General features: G+C 41.1%; 1 protein-coding gene across 1 annotated transcript in view; it reads left to right on the forward strand.

Annotated features, from left to right (window-relative positions):
* The window catches only part of LOC140198395 (contactin-associated protein-like 5), a 1,369,276-nt gene that overhangs the window by 553,749 nt on the left and 800,292 nt on the right, over window positions 1-15,235 (forward strand). The window lies entirely within an intron of this gene.

The following is a 15,235-nucleotide window of genomic DNA, read 5'->3' on the forward strand; positions in this document are numbered from 1 at the left end:
GTGTAAAGAACTTATTTCTGCCATTCCCCCTATGCTTTCCTCCGATGACTTTAAAATTATGCTACTTCAATTTAGCCATTTCTGCCTGTGGAAAAGTCTCTGATTATCTACCCTAGCTATGCTTATCATCTTTTTACACCTCTATCACCTTTCATCCTCCTGCTTGAGAAAAACCCTAGCTTAATCGATCTTCATAAGTAACACACTCCAGTGTACACAGCAACCTGATAAATCTTCCCTGCACCCTTTCTAAAATTTCTACATTCTTCTTATAAGGAGGTGACTGGAACTGAATACAATATTCCATGTGGAGTCTAATCAGCTGGTTGAAGATTAATGCAAGAGAAGAAAATCTGTGGATACTTAATAGTATTATGATCACTGGAAACAAAAACACCAAATGGAGAACATATAATAGTACTAAATAACTGACGGAAGTCCCGATGAAGGGTCTCAGCCTGAAATGTTGACTATTTACTTCCTTCCACAGATGCTGCCTGAATTGCTGAGCATTCCTCCAGCTCTGTGTGTGTGTGTGTGTGTGTGTGTGTGTTGATGTTGAAAATAATAGGAAATAATGGTTGTATTGGCCTCGAACTGAATGGTTCCAGAAGCTGCTCATCAATGAGACAATGTGTGGTAACTCATTGTCCATTCTATTAAATGTTCCATCACTAAACCTAAAAGGTCTAAAGTATGTTTTAAGATGTTGACAAGGTGGTCAATGTAGATGAGAAGCAGCAGGGAAGGTCCTAGAGGTGCCGCAGGATTTATTGCAAGAGAAGGAAAAGCAGAGAGTGCTGGTTATCCTCTGGCTACAAGAAGTTAATTCAAAGGGATCCATGTGAGAAGGGTCTGTACTGTGTACTGCACTGTGGAACATGTAGGTTTTCTCTGCATGCTCTAATTTCCTCCCACAGTCCAAAGACTAGATTAATAGGTGGATTGGTCATTGTAAATTGTCCCATGATATGGCTACGTTATATCAGGGGTTGTTGAGGGGCATGGCTCTAAGGGCCTGAAGGGTCTATTCTGTGCTATACTTTAATAAAAAATAAATAAAGACCATCTTCCACACTGTCAACAACGCCACTAATCTCTAGATAGATAGATAGATAGATATACTTTATTGATCTCGAGGGAAATTGGGTTTTGTTGCAGCCACACCAACCAAGAATAGAGTGTAAATATAGCAATACAAAAACCACAAACAATCAAACAACAATATGCAAACTATGCCAGATGGAAAATAAGTCCAGGACCAGCTTATTGGCTCAGGGTGTCTGACCCTCCACGGGAGGAGCATATAAAAAGAGAAAAATAATGTTGAGGATGATTTCTCACTCCCTATCAAATGCTCCCAGTGGTGTGCCTGTCAAATAGCCTCTGGCAACCAAGTCAAGCTCCTGACCTTTACGTGTGGCTTAGATACTAAGCCCGATGGAATCATTTCTACTAATGGGAGAAGGGACAAAGAGAGGTTACTGGTACATGAATACCAATCTTTCAGGGTAGATGGGGCTCATTGGGCATGGTTGGCAGCCCACCAACGAGAAGAAAAACTCTGATTTCAAACCTCTGCTGTCTTGAAACTATACTCACTCATGGAGAAGACTTTGGGAGTAAATCCTGATGAAAATTTCAGGGCTGGAGTCCCTAAGGAGATCCTACATTGATATCAATGCTAACATGTAACCCCTACGATGCTGCTGGTGCCAAACTGTATTGGTCTCTGCCGTTCCTCTGGATTCATCAGCTGCGTGGAGAGGGGAGATGTCAGATGTTTTTAAACACAGTGTTAAGTATCTGGAATACACTGCCAGAGGTGATGGTAAAGGCTGATACACTAGGGTCATTTATGAGACACTTAGATAGCTACGTATATGAAAGAAAAGTGGGGGATTTGTAGGTTGGAGGAGTTAGTTTAATCAGGGACTAGGTTTAAAGGTTGGTCAAAGAGCCTGTACTGTGTTGTAATGTACAATGTTCCACGTTCTAAGTAACAATCATTACTCAAAATTTAATCAAAATGCAGAACTCTCTCAATTCTCTTTGATCCTCTTGCAACCTTTAGCAGAGTTGGCCACATCATTCTTTTCCAACATCTTGTCATGGTTGTTTATTAGGGTGGCAAGTGTACTCTACCAGCAAGGAAGCAAATTTCGGGGATATAAATGGAGGCATACATGCACTTTAATAATGTATTTGCTTTGAACTTCGAACTTGATAGCTGAAATGGCCTCTTTCAGATCCATAATAATTCAGTGATTCTGAGACATTACTGAACTGAGAACCAGTGTTGGTGTGGGAATATAATGAATGGATGCTGAGATATGTTAGGAGATAAGCATATCCAAATGTCTTGCATTGTGTACATGGAGAGTGAAAGATGAAAGGCTGTGTTGTGACTGTGAACAAAGTCACCAAGTAGATCAGCTGGTAGATATAGAAGTCTTTCTTGGGGCCAGAGGGAGGGACGGAGGGAACATTATAGCACATTTTTATAAGTTAAAAACAAGAATAACTTCTATAGTTAAAATGTGCTCATAATGCTTCTTTTGAGTTGCATGTAATTTTTCAAATACCTGGGTCTTCCCACGAACACAGCCAAAATGAATGTTAACTACTGAGGGTTCATTGTATTCATGCAATGGGGTGTTGATTGCATTCATGTATATGCAGACATCTCAGGTCAATTGGGTGTTTCCATAAGACCATAAGACATAAGACAAAGGAGCAGAAGTCAGTCATTCGGCCCATCGGGTCTGCTCCGCCATTTTATCATAAGCTGATCCATTCTCCCATTTAGTCCCACCCCCTCCCGGCCTTCTCACCATAACCTTTGATGCCCTGGCTACTCAGATACCTATCAATCTCTGCCTTAAATACACCCAATGACTTGGCCTCCACTGCTGCCCGTGGCAACAAATTCTACAGATTCACCACCCACTGGCTAAAAAAATTTCTTCGCATCTCTGTTCTGAATGGGCGCCCTTCAGTCCTTAAGTCATGCCCTCTCATACTAGACTTCCTCCATCATGGGAAACAACTTTGCCACGCCCACTCTGTCCATGCCTTTCAACATTCGAAATGTTTCTATGAGGCCCCTCCTCATTCTTCTAAACTCCAAGGAATACAATCCAAGAGTGGACAAATGTTCCTGATACATTAACCCTCTCATTCCCAGAATCATTCTAGTGAATCTTCTCTGTACCCTTTCCAACGTCAGCACATCCTTTCTTAAATAAGGAGCCCAAAACTGCCCAGATACTCCAGGTGAGGTCTTAACAGTGCCTTATAGAGCCTCAACATCACATTCCTGCTCCTATACTCTATTCCTCTAGAAATGAATGCCAACATTGCATTCTCCTTCTTCACCACCGGCTCCACCTGGAGGTTAACCTTAAGGGTATCCTGTACAAGGACTCCCAAGTCCCGTCGCCTCTCAGAACTTTGAATTCTTTCCCCACTTAACTAATAGTCTGCCGTTTATTTCTTCTGCCAAAGTGCATAACCATTCATTGTCCAAAATCGTATTTCATTTGCCAATTCTTTCACATGCTTCCAATCTATCCAAGTCTTTCTGTAGACTGTCCATTTCCTCAGCACTACCGGCCCCTGCACCTATCTTTGTATCATCAGCAAACTTAGCCACAAAGCCATTTACTCCATAATCCAAGTGGTTGACGTACAATGTAAAAAGAAGTGGCCCCAACACGGACCCCTGTGGAACACCACTGGTAACCGGCAGCCAACCAGAATAGGATCCCTTTATTCCCACTCTCTGTTCCCTGCCAATCAGCCAATGCCCTATCCACGTATGTAACTTTCCCATAATTCCATGGGCTCTTACCTTCTTTAGCAGCCTCATGTTTAGCACCTTGTCAAAGGCCTTCTGAAAATTCAAATATACAACATCCACTGGCTCTCCCTTGTCTAGCCTACTTGTAATTTCCTCAAAAAATTGTCATAGGTTTGTCAGGCAGGATTTTCCTTTAAGGAAACCATGCTGAGTTCTGCCTATCTTGTCATATGCCTCCAGGTACTCTGTAACCTCATCCTTGACAATCGACTCCAACAACTTCCCAACTACCGATGTCAAGCTAACAGGTCTATAATTTCCTTTTTGCTTCCTTGCCCCCTTCTTAAATAGCGAAGTGACGTTTGCAATCTTCCAGTCCTCCGGGACCATGCCAGAATCTATCGACTTTTGAAATATCATTGCTAATGCCTCCGCAATCTCCACAGCTACTTCCTTCAGAACACGAGGGTGCATTCCATCTGGTCTGGGAGATTTATCTACCCTTAGACTATTCAGCTTCCTGAGTACTTTCTCTGTCGTAATTGTGACTGCGCACACTTCTCTTCCCTGCCACCCTTGAGTGTCCAGTATACTGCTGATGTCTTCCTCAGTGAAGACTGATGCAAAATACTCATTCAGTTCCTCTGCCATCTCCTTATCTCCCATTACAATTTCTCCAGCATCATTTTCTATCGGTCCTATATCTACTCTCACCTGTCTTTCACTCTTTATATATTTGAAAAAGCTTTTAGTATCCTCTTTGATATTATTTGCTAGCTTCCTTTCATAGTTCATCTTTTCCCTCTTAATGACCTTCTTGGTTTCATTTTGTAAGCTTTTAAAAACTTCCCAATCCTCTGTCTTCCCATGAATTTTTGCTTCCTTGTATGCCCTCTGCTTTAACTTTGGCTTTGACTTCTCTTATCAGCCACGGTTGCATCTTTTTTCCATTTGAAAATTTCATCTTTTTTGCAATATATCTGTCTTGCACCTTCTTCACTTCTCACATAAACTCCAGCCACTGCTGCTCTGCCGTTTTTCCTGCTCCAGTCAACTTTGGCCAGTTCCTCTCTCATGCCACTGTAATTTCCTTTACTCCACTGAAATACCGACACATCGGATTTCGGCATCTCTTTTTCAAATTTCACAGTGAACTCAATCATGTTATGATCACTGTCTCCTAAGGGTTCCTTCACCTCAATCTCTCTAATCACCTCCGGTTCATTACACAATACCCAATCCAGTACAGCTGATCCCCTAGTGGGCTCAACAACAAGATGTTCTAAGAAGCCATCTTGCAAACATTCTATAAATTCTCTCTCTTGAGATCCAGTGCCGACCTGATTTTCCCAATCCACTCGTATGTTAAAATCCTCCACAATTATCATAGCACTGCCCCTCTGACAAGCCTTTTCTATTTCCAGTTGTAATTTGTAGTCTACATCACTGCAGCTGTTTGGAAGCCTGTATATAACTGCCATCAGGGTCCTTTTACCCCTGCGATTTCTTAGCTCAACCCGTAAAGATTCTGCGCCTTCCGATCCTATGTCACCTCTTTCTAATGATTTGATATCATTTCTTACCAATAAAGCCACGCCACCCACTCTGCCTACCTGCTTATCCTTCCAATACACCGTGTATCCTTGGACATTCAGTTCCCAGAGACATGTATCCTTTAGCTACGTCTCAGTGATGGCCACAATATCATACCTGCCAATCTGTAACTGTGCGACAAGATCATCCACCTTATTTTAAAATGCAGTTCCAGGAAGATCATTGTTCTGTATTGTAAATTCTGTCTACAATACATATTCAGATCTGAAGACTGATCACTGTTGAAGTAAGTATTTGCTATATTGCATATCTCCAGAATATGCTCTAACAGGCTGCCTTAGAATATGGAAATAGTTGAGACTTCTGCTGATAAATACATTGAGTATTTAAGCAGTGATAGAACGAGAATTGAAACTACAGGGGAGTTGATCAATGTATCAATGTCACAGAGAAAAAAAATTAAGCAGTAAATTTAGCATTGCACAGATGTGTCTGAAACCCACCTGAATTAACTCCATTTAAATTAATTAGACTCTCCTTCCATATGGGAAGTTTCATAATGTTCAATACCTGGAAAATTAGAATCAAATTTATTATCACCAACATCATGAGATTTGTTTTATGGCAACAGTAGAGTACAATACACTAAAAAGTCATTAATTTATTATTTATTTAGATATACAGCATGGAGCAGACCCCTCTGGCCCAACTCACTGTCTGCCCACCAACCCATCCATTTAACACTAGCCTAATCACAGGACAATTTACAATGACCAATTAACCTACTAGCTGGTACATTTTTTGGACTGTAGGAGGAATCCGCAGCATCCGGAGGAAACTCACGGGGAAAATGGAAACTCTGTTCAGACAATGCTGGAATTGAATTTCAAACTCCAGAACACCTTGAGCTGTAAGAATGTTGCGCTAACCACTACGCTATCATACCATAGCTATAAGTTACAATAAGCTATATAAAAATAGTAGTGCAATAAGTGAGTGAGTGTTTATGGTCCATTCAGAAATCTGATGGCGGAGGGCAAGAAGCATGTCTCTTCAGGTTCCTGTACCTCCTCCGTATCTCCAGCTATAGGTAAACAGCTCCACTGCCTTGTGGGGCAGCCTCAGGAGAGACAAAGGCTATGGGAGTAAACCAGATAGAAAATCCGGAGTGGAGCCCCTAATGTGACTGGATATCACTGAACATCCTAATGGCAGCTCCTGATGAGGCCAAGAGGGCAACCTCAATGACTGGGCATCCCAGGATCTCCATAACTTCTGCCCAGGCTTGTTACCTGGAGAGGTCACTCCAGTGCCGCTGTTCGCAGAGACAGAACCAACGTAGGAGGCAGCAGTTACGAGTGATACAGCCTCACTGGTTGGTGTAGATAACGGGGACTACAGGCTGTCTTCGACTGTGGGAGAGATCTTTCAGCTCTACAATGGACTGACCTGTAGGGCACACTCCATTGTCCTGTGAGACAAACAAATGCCATCATCATACCTCTTCTCTGATCATATTAATGAGAAGAGGGCTTGTCCTGGAATGGTGAGGGTGGTTAATGCTGCAAGCAACCTTCTTGAGACATTGCCTAGCGAAAATATCCTTGATACTGGAGAGGCTAGTGCCCATGATAGAGCTGCTGAGTCTATAAACCCCTGCAAACCGTTATGATCCTGCACATTTGAGACTTCTTATCAACTGGAAATGCAACCAGTCAAAACACTCTCCAGAGTACAATCTGTAGTAATTTTCTAGAGTCTTTGGTGACATGTCATATCTCCTGGAACTCCCCAAAAAAATAGCCACTGGTGTGTCTTCTTCATAATTGCCTCAATATGTTGGACGCAGGTTAGTTCCTCAGAAATATTGGCACCCACCCCAGAATCTTGAAACTGCTCACCCTTTCTGCTGTTGATCCCTCAATGAAGACTGTTATGTGTCCTCCTGACATTTCCTTTCTGCTGACCACAATCAGTTCTTCAGTCTTATGACATTGAGTGCAAGGTTGTTGCTGCAATACCTCTCTACCAGCCTCCTTGTCACCAGATGAGATTCTACTACAACAGTTGTATCGTCAACAAATTTGTAGATGGTGTTTGAGTTGTCCTAGCCATACAGTCATGAGTGTAGAGAGAAATAGGCTGAGCGTAAATCTTTGAGGTGTATCTGTGTCGATTGTCAATGATGAGATTTTTTTTCTGATCCGCACTGACTGTGATCCCCAGTGAAGAAGCCAAGGATCCAGTTGCAGAGTGAGGTACAGAGGCTCAGATTTTGAAGCTTGTTGTTTCGTGCTGAACAGATGTTGGTGTTGAATGCTGAGCTGCAATAAATCAGCAGCAGCTTGACACAGGTATTTTTGGTGTTCAAGGTGGAGTGGAGAGCCAGTGATATTGTAGACCTATTGTGGCAGTGGGCAAACTGCAGCAGGCCCAGGTCCTTGCTCAGGCAGGAGTTAATTGTTAAGTAATTAATTGAAGGAATTAATCATTCCCGCTAATCATTTGGTAATACAATATATTGAAGTATTACAAATTCCTTCTACAGGTCAGTAATATTAACAGCACTGTTGAAAAGGAATTTTCTTTCCTGGACACTACTTATACTAAACTGTGTGAATTCTTTGAACAGACACCAAAAAGATTATTTTGCAATAAATTCTGATCACTTAATAAGCATAAAATGGAGACATCTGTCTAGTAAGCTGTGTTCTTGCTTTTATTTCCAGCTTATTGAAGTGTGGAGTAGTTCAAAAATAATTTCAGGATTTGTCTTAATGAAAAAATAATACCTCCACTTTCTTGAATTTTCACATTAATTAGATTGTTGCTTAGAAAACACATTAAATTGCTGGAAAAATCTCCCATTGCAGCAACTTAAAAAAATCTTCTGTTAAATGCATCATGTTGTTTATTAATTGCATTTATGTTGGGTGTATATTGCAATGTTATGCAACAGAAATATCAGACAAAATCTTTTACCAGCCTGTAGAAAAGATCTGAACTGATGACCAAATACTTTGAATCCTAGAACTGATACAGTGGAGAAAAAAGCCATTTATCAGATTAAATTTATTCCTATTCCTAGTGAATCCTATCAGTCTATTCTCTCACTTTTATCATGTGCAATTATTCTCTCAAATGTCGTAACCAATTTCATTTTGCAGACCCCAACTAGTTTTGCTCCATTACTTTTATAGGCAGTGAATTCCAGATCCTAAATACTATATTAAACATTTTTCTCCTTGTATCTGTTGCTCAGATCTTTAAACCTATTCTCCCATGTCCTCAAACAATTCCTGACTTTCTCTATCATGACCTTATTCACTCCTGATTCCAGTTTTAATTTCTCTGAGATGAACCACCCAAAGTTCTCCAATCTAAACTTGTAATTCCTCATTCATGTGACCAATCTGTTAAACCTTTGCTGCACACTCTCACAGATCTTCACATCCATCCTAAACTGCGGTCACCAGAGTTGGATGGATGTTTCAGTTGTTGGGTGAGGAAGGGGAAGAACTGACGTCAATGGGACAAATACTTATTGGAGTATTAGGCATTGTAGCTGTCAGCTCTTGATACTTAGCCCAGTGACTCATTTTGAAATGGAATATACAGAGGCAAGTAAAACCAATGGCTGATATGCACTCAGTGGTCAATTTATAAGGCTCACTAATACAGATATCTGATCAGTCAATCATGTGGCAGCACTCAATGCCTAAAAGCATGCAGACATGGTCATGGCACAGACCAAACAGCAGTAATGGGAAGAAATGTGATCTAAGCAACTTTCATCATGGAATGATTGTTGGTGCCAGATAAGACAGTTTGAGTAGCTCAGAAACTGATGATCTTCTGGGATTTTCACAAACAACAATCTCTAGAGTTTACAGATAATGGTGTGAAAAATAAAAAAAGAACATTCAGCAAGTGTCAGTTCTGTGGATGGAAATGCCTTGTTAATGAGTGAGGCCAGAGGCAAATGGCCAGACTGGTTCAAGCTGACAAGAAGGTGACAGTAACAGTGATGCATTACAACAGTGGTGAGCAGAAGAGCATCTCTGAATGTACAACATGTTGAACCTGAAGTGGATGGGCTACAGCACCAGAAGACCACAAACATATCATTCGTCACTGGTGACCAAAGACAAATCCTGTTTCTCAGCTTTTCTTCACCCACCAGAATTTTTACATCTTATGGAAAGACATATTGGCACTCCGGGCACTGCAGATTTATCACAATTCCAGAAACTCCGCTGTGATTCTCACCTGAGGTGATGTTAGTGTGGAGTCTTAACATTCTCTCATCACCTTGTGCATTTACCTTAGGTGCCCTTGTTTCCCTCATATCTGAAAGATGGGGCCATGAATGATAATATTTAAAAGACCTTTGGACAACTACATGGATAGGAGGGATTTAGAGACAACATTTCCTCTATTTTTTTCCAGCTATGAGGACATACTATTTCTCTGAGCAGGAAATTTTCACATGGGCTGAAAACTGAGCCGTAAATGGGTTTTTTAATATGCATAATATGAATATTTGGAATGAAAACTGATAAATCACTTACTTTTGATTTTATTTATTAATTAAAGGCTATAATGAAATACAGTACGACAAAGAAAATCTTTCACATTTCGTAAAATTTTTCTTGTCTCTCTTTATTGCAGCCTATGGCAACAAGGGCTGAGTGCATGGGATCATCTCAGTTATTGCGCAGCTGTAGCTTAGAGGGAAGTGGGCTAGACATGAGCAAGTGGGACTAATTTGGTGTGCACTATAGTTGGCATGGCCAAATTGGGCTGAATATCTTGGTTCCATATTGTATTTATTTGTAACTCTATGGTCTAGTATGTTAATTGTCTACTCTAAATTGTAGACAAACAGCAGGAGAATAAAGTAGTGAGGGTGGCACAACGAGCAAATGAGAGAAAATAGATTATAGGGAAATAAGTGAGGAATTGGATTGCTCTGAGGGCCAGCAGTGAAACAAGGGATTGAATCCCTTTTTTCTATTATAAGGAAATAAGGAGGTAGAAAGGGAAGGTAGAGAAGGGATGAAGCAAGTGGGACAGGAGGCCTGAATTGGAATTATTCGAATGTTTCCATTTATTTCAGCTCTTAATTTGTTTAAATATGAAAGGTTCAATTGGTTTATCAAAATCTTATCTGTTCACATTATGTTAACCATTAGTATTCTTATCATAAGCACAGTGCTCAGTTCTGGTTACCTCACTATAGGAAGGATGTGGAAACCATAGAAAGGGTGCAGAGGAGACTTACAAGGATGTTGCCGGGATTGGGGAGCATGCTTTATGAGAATAGGTTGAATGAAATTGGCCTTTTCTCCTTGGAGCGACGGAGGATGAGAGGTGACCTGATAGAGGTGTACAAGAAAATGAGAGGCATTGACCACGTGGATATTCAGAGGCTTTTTCCCAGGGCTGAGATGGCTAACATGAGAGGGCACAGTTTTAAGGTGCTTCGAAGTAGGTACAGAGGAGATGTCAGGGGTAGGTTTTTTACGCAGTGAGTGGTGAGTGCGTGGAATGGGCTGCTGGCGGCAGTGGTGGAGGCGGAAATGATAGGGTCTTTTAAGAGACTCCTGGATGGCTGCATGGAGCTTAGGAAAATAGAGGGCTATTGGTAAAGCCTGGGTAGTTCTAAGGTAGGGACATGTTCAGCACAGCTTTGTGGGCTGAAGGGCCTGTATTGTGCTGTATGTTTTTCTATGTCTCTGTCTATGTTTCTATGACAGCTTTGCAGTGAAAACAGGGAAATTTCGATTGATTTCTGAATAACTTCCCCAATCTTATTATTTTGTTGGATCAAGTTTCACTTGCTTCCTTTACAATTTCCTTACTTCAAGACATTAGTCTTTACAGGGATGGATGGGTGAAGGAATTATGGACTCTCCTAAGACAGCCAGAGCAATAGCTTAGAGCTGTCAATGGAGGGTAGGCACCTTCAGTATATCACTGGTTATGACAGATGGCACCTCAAGTAATTCCATCTGGCACCCTCTCTAAAACTAATGGAGCGGGCAGCAGATGGACATAAAATTACAAAGTGAGTCTTAACCATAAGGCAGAACAGATTGAACAACCTAGCACAATTACTTTACCCAAGTCTACATTTTCTATGGAACTCTGCATTTGGTGCACAAGTATGGACTAACAATGTTTTTGTTTGTTGTCCCACCTCATGAATGCTTGAGTAAAATTAGTGCTAAAGATCTGAGCGAAAACTTGGAAATCAAAATTTTCACCTTTTGAATTCATGCGCCTGATCGAATTCTGCCAAGGTTGACCTTAGGTGATTAATCACAGGTCCCATTGTGCGTGGATTAGGAGCTTCCTGTCACTTATCTTTTAAGGGTGCGTTAGTCTTATTTTGTGTGAGGGGGTGAGGTGGGGTGGAGCGGGAACATTATACAGAATGGGAACAGACCCTTTCACCTACCACATTCAGGCTCACCTGTGAGCACCATCCTTGTTCATCCTATCTCCCAGCTCTTGGCCCATGGCTTTCAATGGCCAGGCATTCAAATGCGCATCTATATATACCTTAAATGCTATCTGTGATCCTACTTCCACATGCTCTCTAGCAGTGCAATCCAGATTCTTGTCAGTCTGAGTGAAAAATATACCCTTCCCACTGCTGTCTGTAAGGCGCTTGTGTGTTCTCCCCAGGTCTGCCTCAGATGCTCAGGGTTCCTCCCACTTTCAATAGACCTATGAGTTAGCAGGTTAATTGGCCACATGGGTGTAACTGGGTGGTGTGGGCTTGTTAAGTTGGATGGGCCTATTACTAGGCTGTATCTCTAAGAAAAAAATTCCCTCTGAATCTTTTGCCCTTTGACCTAAATTTAAGTCCTATAGTTTTATTCACAACTGATAAGTGTAAAAAAAAACTTCTGGAGTCTGACAATTCTTTTCCCTTATAATTTCATTTTCCTAGTGGTGGTCACCCCTTTAACCATCTCCACTCCAGGGAAAGCAGTCCCAACCTCTTCAGCTTTTCCCCGTAACTAAAATGTACCATTCCAGACAACGTCCTGGCAGATTTACCCTGCACCTGCTCCAGTACTATCCCATCCTTTTGATAATGTGGTGATCAGGACTGCATGCAACACGCCAGCTTGTGGTCTAACTAATGTTTGATAAATTTGGAGGTCATCTTCCTTGCTGTTGTATGCAGTGCCTCAAATAATGAAGGCAGGCTTCCCGTATGCTGTCTTAGTCCTGTTATCTGTCTGCATCGTCACCTTTGAGGATCTGTGGACATACACACCAAGATTGCTGTTTCTCAGGGATCCCAAGCACATTCCTATCCGTTGTTTCAATTCAAGCCTCATTTTGGTATTTCCAAATTCCATTACCTCACATTTATCTGGATTACACTCCATCTTCCATTTTGTAGCTCTGTTCCCCAACACATCAATGTCCCTCTGTGCCTCAATACTATTAAAGCTCGGGGTGTCAGCGTTCAGAGTTCAATTCTGACATCATCAGTAAGGGTCTGTACTGTGTACTGCACTGTGGAACATGTAGGTTTTCTCTGCATGCTCTAATTTCCTCCCACAGTCCAAAGACTAGATTAATAGGTGGATTGGTCATTGTAAATTGTCCCATGATATGGCTACGTTATATCAGGGGTTGTTGAGGGGCGTGGCTCTAAGGGCCTGAAGGGTCTATTCTGTGCTATACTTTAATAAAAAATAAATAAAGACCATCTTCCACACTGTCAACAACGCCACTAATCTCTAGATAGATAGATAGATAGATATACTTTATTGATCTCGAGGGAAATTGGGTTTTGTTGCAGCCACACCAACCAAGAATAGAGCATAAATATAGCAATACAAAAACCACAAACAATCAAACAACAATATGCAAACTATGCCAGATGGAAATAAGTCCAGGACCAGCCTATTGGCTTAGGGTGTCTGACCCTCCACGGGAGGAGCTACAAAGTTCGATGGCCACAGGCAGGAACAACCTCCCGTGATGCCCAGTGTTGTATTTTGGTGGAATATGGCCGGAGTCCAACAGCAAAAAGTTCAATATCCGGTCTACAAATATGTCCCTGGATCGTAATATGACCAGGATTGCACCATCCATTGTTAAGCAGAACAGCAAGCCCCCAACTCCTTTATGCTTACCGCTCTCAGTGCACTTCCGGTCAGCCCAAACGGTCTGGAAGCCCTCCATGGAAAAGTTTTGGTCGGGTATGTCCTCGTGCAGCCCCGTTCCAGTGAAACACATAACACTGCACTCCTGAAATGTTCTCTGACTCCTGGCTAGCGCCGTGAACTCGTCCATTTTATTACCCACCGAACTCCTCTTCCCCATAAGTCTCTGTTGTCTCGACCCGGTCCTCTTTCCTCGCCCTTGTGATCCCCCTCTGCATCCTCTGTGTGTTTTCCTCCAAATATCAGCAGAGGGGTCCACCGCTCTGTTCACTAAACCAAATTCATGGTCAGAATTCATGGTGATTTTTCAAGAAGTTGTTACTTGGGAGGAGGTGTTTAATAAAGTTGTCAAAAACACATTGTTAGGGGTGGAGTTGAAGAGTTGTTTGCAGGTCTAACGGTTTTGAGACCTAAATCGGAATGCGTTTTATTGACTTTGATCAGCATCTTATCAATGAATTAGTCAAAACATAGCTGAACTATTCCATATTTTTGAGGCATCATATCAATGCTCAAACCCATCTTTTTATTCACTCCATTCCACAACTCCTAGGAAATCCTGCACTACTGCAAATCAAAACAATTTAAATAAAATATTAATTTATCAATTTCTGAAGTAGAGAAGGAACTATAGCATGATGTTGCTCACCACAATTAGTAAGCAACCAAGATATCACTATAAGAGTGTTCAGGACAGTTAATCTGCAGGGTTCATTTAGCAGGCATTTTATAAGTGTGTGAAAAGACAATCTTCTCAATCCAAATTTGACTGTTCTTTCACTTTATTTATTTTATTTTTTATTTAAAGGTACAGTGCAGAATAGGCCCATCCTGCCCTTCAAGTCATGCCACCCAACAATCCCTGAATTACCCCAACTTAATGACAAATTACAATGACCAGTTAATATTCCTGATACATCTATGGATTGTGCGTGGAAACTGGATCACCCAGGTAAAGCCCATGCATTTCATGGGGAGGATGTACAGACATGTACTGGGATTGAACTCTGAACTACGATGCCGCAAACGATAATATCATTGCTCTAACCACTATACTACAGTAGTGCACAATTACGACATAATGTGGCTCACCACCATCAATAGGTAAAGATATCACAGGACAAATAATCTGTGGGATTCATTAAACAGGCATTTTATAAGTGTGTGAAAAGACAATAATGTCAGCTTTTTCAAAGATGGAGTCCAAATTTGACAGTCCTTTCAAGGTTTTAATTCTGCATCTGAAAGGTTAAAATAGCAATCTTTTCTTTCTTTTCAATGCTTTTTATTGTTATTATATACAAAAGAAATAACATGAGTACATTGAAGTAACATCCCTTACAATGTCTCAAAAAAGACATTATCCTAAAGATTGAAAAAAAATTGTGATAACAGAAAAAACCTACTAAGCAGAAAAAGTGGGGGAAAAACCCATTAGCTGTACAACCCCGGAGCCATGCGTCATACAAAAAGCTTCAAAAATAAACATCAAACCGCCAGCAAGAAAAGAAAATATACCAAAAAATTTACAATTAGATGTGGAAAAAATCTATCAATTAGCTTAAATGATAATAACGAGCAAATGAGCCCCATCTTTTCTCAAAATCAAATAAAGGTTCAAAGGTTTGACTTCTAATTTTCTCCAAACTAAGACATAGCATCACTTGAGAGAACCATTGTGACA

This window comes from Mobula birostris, chromosome 5 (assembly GCF_030028105.1).
Source record: "Mobula birostris isolate sMobBir1 chromosome 5, sMobBir1.hap1, whole genome shotgun sequence".
Taxonomy (NCBI): Eukaryota; Metazoa; Chordata; class Chondrichthyes; order Myliobatiformes; family Myliobatidae; genus Mobula; species Mobula birostris.